Source organism: Sabethes cyaneus, chromosome 2 (genome assembly GCF_943734655.1).
Source record: "Sabethes cyaneus chromosome 2, idSabCyanKW18_F2, whole genome shotgun sequence".
NCBI classification, from domain to species: domain Eukaryota; kingdom Metazoa; phylum Arthropoda; class Insecta; order Diptera; family Culicidae; genus Sabethes; species Sabethes cyaneus.
This window is the reverse complement of record NC_071354.1, coordinates 107850395-107859829: the sequence shown is the minus strand read 5'-3', so window position 1 is coordinate 107859829 and position 9435 is coordinate 107850395.

Here is a 9435-nt window from a genome sequence, read left to right as displayed (position 1 = left end):
ATTTTGAAAATAATATCAAACTATGTCAGTTACAAATAAACGCATAACAGTCTCAGTAGTGAAAACACGGTGCTCCAAATAGCGTTATTATCAAAAAAAATTCTCCATAAAATCCGAGTATACCAGTCGATTTGTATTACTTTCCACCATCTTCAGTCAAAATTTTAAAAAAATCGTAGGCACAGTTTTGGAGAAACGGCCATTTAATGTCAAAAAGGCATAAATCTCGTAGCAAAAGACAAAATACACATACAATTGTGCTTATTTTATCACACAATGATTTGAAATAATCATACTGCTGTCATGATCATAAAAAGAACATAGTAGGCCTTGTTCTGCACTACAACAAAAGTTAATGTAAGATTTATTTTTTTGAGATAGAGTAAGGTGGGGCAAAAGTCCGATTCAAGGATTTATCAGTGCCGATTCCGCATAATTTGACAACATTAATATGGACTTGACATGCTTTGACAGCTTAAAGTCCATCATATACATTTACTACTTACGAATCATAATTGCAGAGTTAAATGGAAATGTTCAATCAGTGCGGTTTGGATGTTTTATTTCGTAATACGGGAAACGCAATATAAACATAGTTGAAGCAGCATTTCACATTACTCAAGCATCTCTTTTGAAAATGCGGTGAGAAAAATTTACAAAATATATTTCTATTTTACATAATTTAATCAAATCCCGCCAAGCACCAAATGGGACAAAAGTGCAATTCAATTAGTGTAGGTATTAGCAAGTGCACTAATTTCATATATTCAAACTTCGAACTTTTGCCTCGCAGTCAACGCACTTTTTCCGTGCTAATTTGGCAAAAGTGCGATTCGGCACCTGATCAGAAAAATGATGAATTTTAATACTATTGCTCCAGATGATTTATTGCTGAATGTGAAGATGTTGAGTTGTTACATCAATATTAAATATAGTTTACTGTTGTGCTTCATTTCATGAAAATTGAAGACAACTTCAAATGTCGCACTTATGCCCCACCTTACTCTAATGGATAATCACGAAGAAAATCGTAGGAAAGTTTTACGAAAAATAAAAATGCCCATTAGCGTGGCAAAAGTTCGTTTGAATCCAATTCATAATTACCAACGCATTATTTACTTGTCCATGAGGGGTTAGTCCCGACGTAGTGGTTAGCATTCACGCCGAGTCCCAACCCCGCAGAAGTCACGAATGACCCAAGCTGGTTAAAGTGACTATAATCTAACAAAAAAAACTTGTCCATGAATCGCACTTTTGCTCCGCCCGTGAATCGCATTTTTGCAGTACAAGACTTTTTAAGGGGTTTGATCAAATTATGGAAATAGAAATATATTTTGAGAATTTCTTTCACCGCATTTTTAAAAAAGGTGTTTGAGTGATACGAAACGCTGCTGCAATGTTTCAACAAGCAATAGCCTCCATATCAACAGGAGCCGTATTTGCCATATAACGAAATATTACATCAAAACCGCTCCAAAGTAACATTTACACTTAATTCAGCAATTGTGCTTCATAAACAACAAATGTTTACGATAAATTCAAGCTATCTCATGAGATAGCTACTGCAGTATTCGACTATTCATACTAATGTTGTCAAATTACGCGCAATCAGCACTGATAAACCATTGAATCACACTTTTGCCCCTCTTTACTCTATACATATTCACAAACATGTAGTTAATTAAAGCAAAATTCATTAATACACGAGAAAAAATTGGAAAACTTTTAGTACTACAATATTTTATGTCTAAAGCTCACTAAAGAAGGCTACAAGTCCTAGCCAAAGCCTAGCCAAAGCCTAATAGCCTAGGCTTGTAGCCTTCTTTAGTGAGTGGCAAGTGACTTTACATAATAATTTATTATTATTATTCAAAACTCATTAAGTCATTCATATTTCTGTTATATTACATGCAGCACATCTCAAAAATATTAGAATACTTCTACCGATATTTGGTACTCTTGTGCGCACTAAACAAGCGTATTTGTATAGCTATGCGTCAATTTTCTTATGATTTATGCTCTTTTCATTTTAAAAGGGCATATCTCCAAAACCGTGCCTACGATTTTTTTTAAATTTCACCCAAATATAGTGGTAAGTGCTACAAATCGGCTGGTGTACTCAGATTTCATGGAGAATTTTTTTTGATAATAACGCTATTTGGAGCACCGTGGAAAATATAACAATAAACATCTGCTTTTACCAAATGCCTGGACCGATTTGACTGAATAACTACCAAACGCAAAGTGTTGTGGCCTAGAACCCAAGTAACAATTTGGGTTTTATTACATTCTTATAATGGAATTTAAGACCAAAATTGGTCATGAAGACCGCCATAAGAGTACAATAAAACTCACATTGTTGCTTTGGAAGAATTCTATTGAACAGAATTCGGATCGGATGTACGGCTCCGAAGATATGTCCGGAACAAGTTCCGGAATATATGAAACTTGAGCATAGAAGCATCTTGAATCATAACAATCCCGTCATGCGACACCTCCGAGTACTCGAAATTGCAAAACTAGACCATTGGAAGTCGTATAAAATGTTCAAGATACCAACGGACACATCTGAACACGTCCGGGAATGTTCCGGATCAGGGATCAGTTTCCGAATTGAACTAAAATACATGTGACATCTTTAAGTACTCAAAATTGAAAAAGTAGTTCATTTGTCTTCATATAAAGTGTCCAGGATTACATTGGCCACAGTCGGACACGTTCTAGGAACGTTCCGAATACATCCAGGAAAACGGCCAGTCTCTAACTTAGAACAAACCCCAGAATGCGACCCCGTTATTAACTCATAATAACAAATAAAAGGAAGACATTTTTTCATTCCTTTGAAATATTATACAAATTTATCAATATATTACATAGACATGCATATGTATTGTTGATACAATAATTTAGAAAACTTTGTTCTGAAGGCGTGTCGAATTCGAACTTAAATGACAAATGAGATGGTATAACAAAGGTTCCTTTCACCAATAGGTGGATTAAATCGGGTTTTTAGATATATTGCCGCATATTTTTATTTTTGTAAATACTATTATAATCTGCTTGTGCTATCATGCACAATACGACAGAGCTAATAGTAAAATTATCATAACAAATAGTTACGCTATAACACCTATAAGCTATAACGCTTTATTGTTCCACTTCCAGTTGTAGATTCGTTGATTATATCAACTTTGCTTCCAAGATTTATATAATGTCGGTTATGTGATAAGCAATGTTAATGGACTTCTCTTTTGGGTTTTCGGTATTATTTTAAAGTTTTACCGATATAAATATAACGTAATCGAACTAAAAATGTTCGGCGGTACATCAAAAAACGTATGAAGATAGGAAGTTTTGTGCTCAAACCGTTTATTTTATGATAGATCCCACTTGCCCCGGGTGCTCTAAAGTGCCGCCTTCATTTCGACCCATATATTTAATGCCGTTTGACAAATTATAGAGGAGAAACGTCTACAGTGAGACACTTTTTTTGCAAAATTTTTTAAAATTCTTGGGGATAGCTACCAACGAGCTCTTCAATCCATTTGAAAAGTATATTCTTCTACAGTGTGACACATATATATACGAACAAAAATCATTTTATGCTTGCAACGGCATATACAATTAATACAATCAAACTAATACGACGTATGTGTCATCATGACTTAAGTCTTACTTGAAATAGTTTTATTTTCGTATTGTGTCTCGTTCGGTGTACATGTGCCAATGTTCGAGTTATGGTCGTTGATAATAAATAAATTCCGAAACGGTGCTGCATGCAGCACTGTTTTTCGTGACCTCAAACATCTCGGCATAAGAAGAGGATTTACATACTATACAGGAAAAAGATTTGTCGAGATGGGATCTGTTGTAACCCGTAAAAAACCCGGAAGAAAACGAAGCGTTAGAACTGCAGAGGTCAAAAAGGTTGTTCGAGTGCGAATTCGTCGCAGTTGCGACCGGTCCGCACGGGAAATGGTAGTTGAGTTGAATATCAACAAAGAATCTATTCGTCGAATTTTAAAAATCGATCTGGATGTGAAAGCATTCCAAAAATGTAAAATCCATGGATTAACGGAAGCAACAAAACAAAAACAGCAGGAAAGATGCAAACTACTGCTCCGTCGAAACGGTGATTCCGAAGTGATCTTTTCTGGTTGTGGTAGGTTTCGATCATCGACGTTCCGAAGCACAAACGGAATACCAAAATTCATCAGCGGTCTTGGTATGGGAGGCATTTCAAAGAAAGGGAAACTTCCTCTTGTATTTATTGAAAAGAATGTGAAAGTTAATGCAAAATACTATCGAGAAATGGTTTTAGACCAAAATGTAATGTCTTACGTTCGGGGAATGTAGGGTGAAGAATATTCCTGCTTTCAACAGGATGAAGCTCCTGCCCACACTGCAAATCTTGTGCAGACGTGGTGCAAAGCCAATTTGACGGATTTCATGTCGTAAAAGGTATGGCCTCCAAGTTTTCCTGATTTGAACTTCTGGATTTTTGTATAAGGGGACATGTGATGACATTCTGATTGAAGTAGTGCCTGCCGCATGTAACGACTTCAAAAAGCGTTTGAAGTGTGTTATCCAGGCAAAAGGCGATTCGATAGAGCAATTGTTGTTTGCTGCGTTCTGTATCTATGGGTTAACAACTTCTAAAATAAAATTCGAAAGAAAGCCTTTATTTACAAAAATATATGACTTTGTTTTGTTCGAATACATATGTGTCACACTGTACCTAGTTGTCTCACATTTCACATTGATAATATCATCAAAAAAATGGCGAAAAAGTACGGTGTTGTGCCATTTAAAAAATAAATTGACGATTAATAGTAAAATTGAAAATTTGATATCTCTGTATAAGGCGCCAGCTCGTTATTTGCTTTTACACCTGGCTACATTGTTAATAGATAAATCGTCCCGCAAGGAATATTCGAATAATTTTTAATTGAATACTGTCAGTACGAGTAGTTGAATTTACCGAATAGTTCAATGAGTACGAATAATCCCTGAATAAAGCTCGTTAATCGTTCATATTCGTTCGATTAATCGAATTAATCAAAGAAATATTCGAATATTTTTAATCGAACACTACTAGCACGAATAGTTGAATTAATCGATGAGTGCAGACAACGCTCACCGATTAATCGGTAATCGAATAATTGAAAATTTCGGATATCACTAGTCCCGCTCAAACCGTTGTGGGAGTATGAGGTGGGATCATCATCATCATTATCATTATCGGTTGTCTGAAAAAAAAAGTTTCAGCCGTTTTGGTTATAAGCTAAATTAGTTACAATCACAAATCTGGCTTTAGTTTTCAATAGGTCGCATAATCAACCCTTTTGCGTGGATTATGCGACCTTTTGAAAACTAAAGCCAGAAATGTGTAGGTGTCTTTTTGTCTCACTGTTCCCCAATAGATGGGAAAATTGAGACAACGAGTATTGAATACTAAGACACGTATTTGAATTAAATTTAACTGGAAATTAGCAGTCATTAACTTTTCGTCGAAAAGCCCAATTTCGGAAGAAGTTTTTGGGCCCAAAAGTGGGGTTCTGTTTGTCAAAATTTAAATTCCGCATTCTTCTTGCCAATCTGAATACAGCGAATATATTTTCAGGAACAGAATTTTTGTTTCAAATAAACTGCTTTTGAAATTGGCAGAATCGATGACGACTAATTTCACCTTAAACCATATTTTTTGGTTACAAAGAATAATTTAGAGGCCGTGCGGTTTATTGTGTATATAAAGGATACATTATCGTTGCGTATTGTTTAAAATTTCCGATTATTTTCACATCTGCCTGCATTTTTATATAAAGGACTAATTCTGATCATCTGACTTTCAACTTACACTTCAACTCATCTATTAAATTTTAGTCCAAATTTAACATGTTTGGGCTCAGTTTATATGGAGAAAGACAAACGATAAACTAAATGTAAATAATCTGAAAGCAACGATTAAACACGGCGTGGCTGGAGTGATGGTATGAGGTTGTATGTCTACTAAAGGTGTTGGCAATTTAGTCGTCATCGATGTCATAAAGGATCAAACTCATTGAAAACCTTTTGGAGTATTTCTCTAATCTAATCTAATCTCACACTAACGCAGCCAATACTTGAAGGCATCCTGGAAAATCACGATTGCTTGAATCAATCATTTTTCTTGTCAACGGCCAGGCCAACTGCGCAGCATGTACCGCAGAGAGAATTCCAAAGATTCCAGTGGAATTAGAAATTATACTCAATTCCAATCAAACCTTTGAAATCGAGGGGAAGGAAGAAAGCGTGGACCTCCCGTACCAAACGCTTCCAATAAAGGTATTGATATATTTTCAGTTTTCATTGTACAGTATACAGTCGTTGGGAGTATCTTTGCTAATAAGGATTAAGTGATATTCCGGACCCTCGGGGATGAGCTTGTGATTTTTATACCAAAAGCCAGGCTGCAATAGGCCAAGGTTATAGCGCCTTAGTTCGCTCTCTGAAAAGAGACAAAAACAAAAACAAAAACAAAACAAAACAAAGGCATAACAAAGCAATCAAGGAAACTGCAGATATATGGTATAAAGTAATAATCTTGCAGGCGCAAACAATTTTGACAAGAAGAAGATATGAGAAGAAATGGATATTTATAGGTGTATTTGTATATTAGTAGACGAATTCAAAATTCTGTTTTCTTTTCTAATTTACCTTCGAAGAATGACTCCTATTCACATACTTTTTCTGCAAAGTCGTCTCATTTCTATATTTGCTATATTTTATATTTTATAAATTTATATTCATTCTGAGACGCTGCTTTCCGAGCTATGATCGTGTTCTTCTGCTTCTGTTAAGTCAGGTTCAGACTCTTCACTGTCCGAAACTTCCGGTAATTCGTACAGTTTGTACACCTCCTTACGTAATAGAGATTTATCATGAAGCAATCCCATGTAGTCGTCTCTTGTTTTCCCAAACACTGCTAGGTCTTTATCCAATGATTGATGCCAGGTATCGCATGGTCTGCACTTTCTCTTGGGGCCTTTACATGCAAAATTAAAGGCGGCGTGTAGCAAATGATTTTCCTTCCTTCTCATGATATGCCCCCAGTACATAATCCTGTGGATTAAAAACCTTTTGGAGTATTTCGACAAAAAACTTGGAAATCATCATTTGAAAAAAAAACGATCTTAGAAAGCACTTGATGGACGAATGAGAAAATTCCCAACGAATACGCGAAAAACATAGCATTCCAAAACGACTAAAAGCAGTTGCAATGAGCAAGGGATACCCTACTAAATACTAAACCTTGAAATTTAGCCATATCTGCGAAATCAAAACTGTTAATTCGAATCCCGTACGAATATGAATTTGACTGCATTTTTTCATACGTTAATTTATTTTTTTTTTAGATAAATAAAAACCAATTTCCCGCAACCAGATATCATAACTTCATATTAACATTTGACACTATGATTTTACCTAAATAACATATCCCTTAAACTTCTGTTAAACTTTCAAATGTAGAAAAACGAAATCTGCATGTTGGCGTACGAACACGAATTTGTATCACTGTATATACCTTTGTATTTAAGGTGAAATTAGACATCATCGATTCTGCCTATTTCAAAAGCAGTTTTTTTTCTTTGAAACAAAAATTCTGTTCATGGACATATATTCGCTGTATTCAGATTAGCAAGAAAAATGCAGTGAATACATTTTTATAAATAGAGCCCCGCTTTTGGGCCCAAAAACTACTTCCGAAATTGGCCTCTCCGACGAATAGTTAATGACTGCTAATTTCCCGTTAAGCTGTTTTCCTTTTTCAAATGATTGTAATACTCGATTTTTCTCCTATATTTTTTTTTTTATTTTCTTTCCTCCTTCATGGATTTTTACAAGTGTTGACGGCGCCACTTTTTGGCCAAAAATAAATTGTTTTCAATATTGCTCTAACTTTTTTGTTTTAAGCGAAAAAAATATGCTGTTATTTGTAAAAAGTTATGTATATATCTTCAAACTTTCAAATATTTGAAAAAGAAATCAAAATTGGATGATCCGATCAAAAGTTAGGACCAAAAACAAAACAACATGGGACATTCCCCTAGTTATATGTATAATCGTTTTTCATGCACTTCCTGGGGTCGGATCAATGACACATTCCAGCGTTATGGGACATTATCCCTACTATGCAGATCGGTTCCTGTTTCACCAAATCCCTGGCATGCTTCTTAGTGAAAAATGAAGTACTCTTTAAACAACTATTTTCATTGGCGAAACTAGCGCTCATTTCTAGGGGGGCTATAGCCCCGGAATTTTTTTCAACCGTTTTATTGATCGGCCAAGTAAATTTTTCTAGGGGGGGCTAAATCTCTGCTAGGGGGGGCTTAGCCCTCCCTAGCCCCCCTCTAGTTCCGCCAATGACTATTTTACAAGGTATTTGCCAAAAAATGTGTGAAACAGGAGGCGATTCACACGGTAACAATGAGTGCTAATTGTGTCCCGTAACGCTGAAATGTGTCAATACAAAATTAGTATCAAAATAAGCGGAAAATCCCTTAGAATCGAAATCGGAAATAAGTTATGATTTTTTTAAAGTTTGTGTTCCTTTCCTATATGTTTTTACGTGGTACCTCGAGGCTAAGTGAGAGTCTGATTTATTTGTGTGAAGTGTTGCTTATTAATTTTGGGTCCAATCTAGTACAAACTCAGGTTGATAAACGAAGCAACATTCTCAAATGAAAACTAATTTGAACAGTCACATACATCCGACTTGAAGATTAAAATATTAGAATAAATTGTTAGCACAACTTGTACTAATAAAAATAATATCGACATTGTTTTCTAATCTCAAGTTTTTAATCTTGACCTTGAAATGCGGTCATACATATATATTAATATTTTTTTGAAACGATGGTTCTACAATCGATGAAGGGACGGTAGGGGAAAGAAATGAAATTTATTAGTGAAGGAGGGGGAAGAGCGGAAAGGTGAGGAGAGGGGGGTATTGGTAGCTATGCTTAACAAGTAGTCTTTTTGACTCCTACCTTTTGTCCAATGCTTCCATGCACCTTCCAGCATTGGACAAAAGGTAGGAGTCAAAACGACTACTTGTTAAGCATAGCTACCAATACCCCCCCACTCTCTTCACGTTTCTGCTCTTACCCCTCCTTCACCGAAAAATTTCATTTCTTTCCTCTGCCGTCCCTTTATCGATTGTAGAACCATCGTTTCAAAAAAATATTGACATTGTTTTCGTTTTCAGGTGAAGTCGAGAAAAATTATCAAAAAGATGCCCAGATAAATACCAAAAAGCAGAAGGTGAAACTTTTGCATTTGTATTGGTTTGAAACATGTGGCTAAAGCAGGCCTTTCGCAAAAACTTTTCCTATGGGCCATTTTACATTACCTTTCTACCTTTAGGAAAATGAATCGAGACCCATTTATAATTTT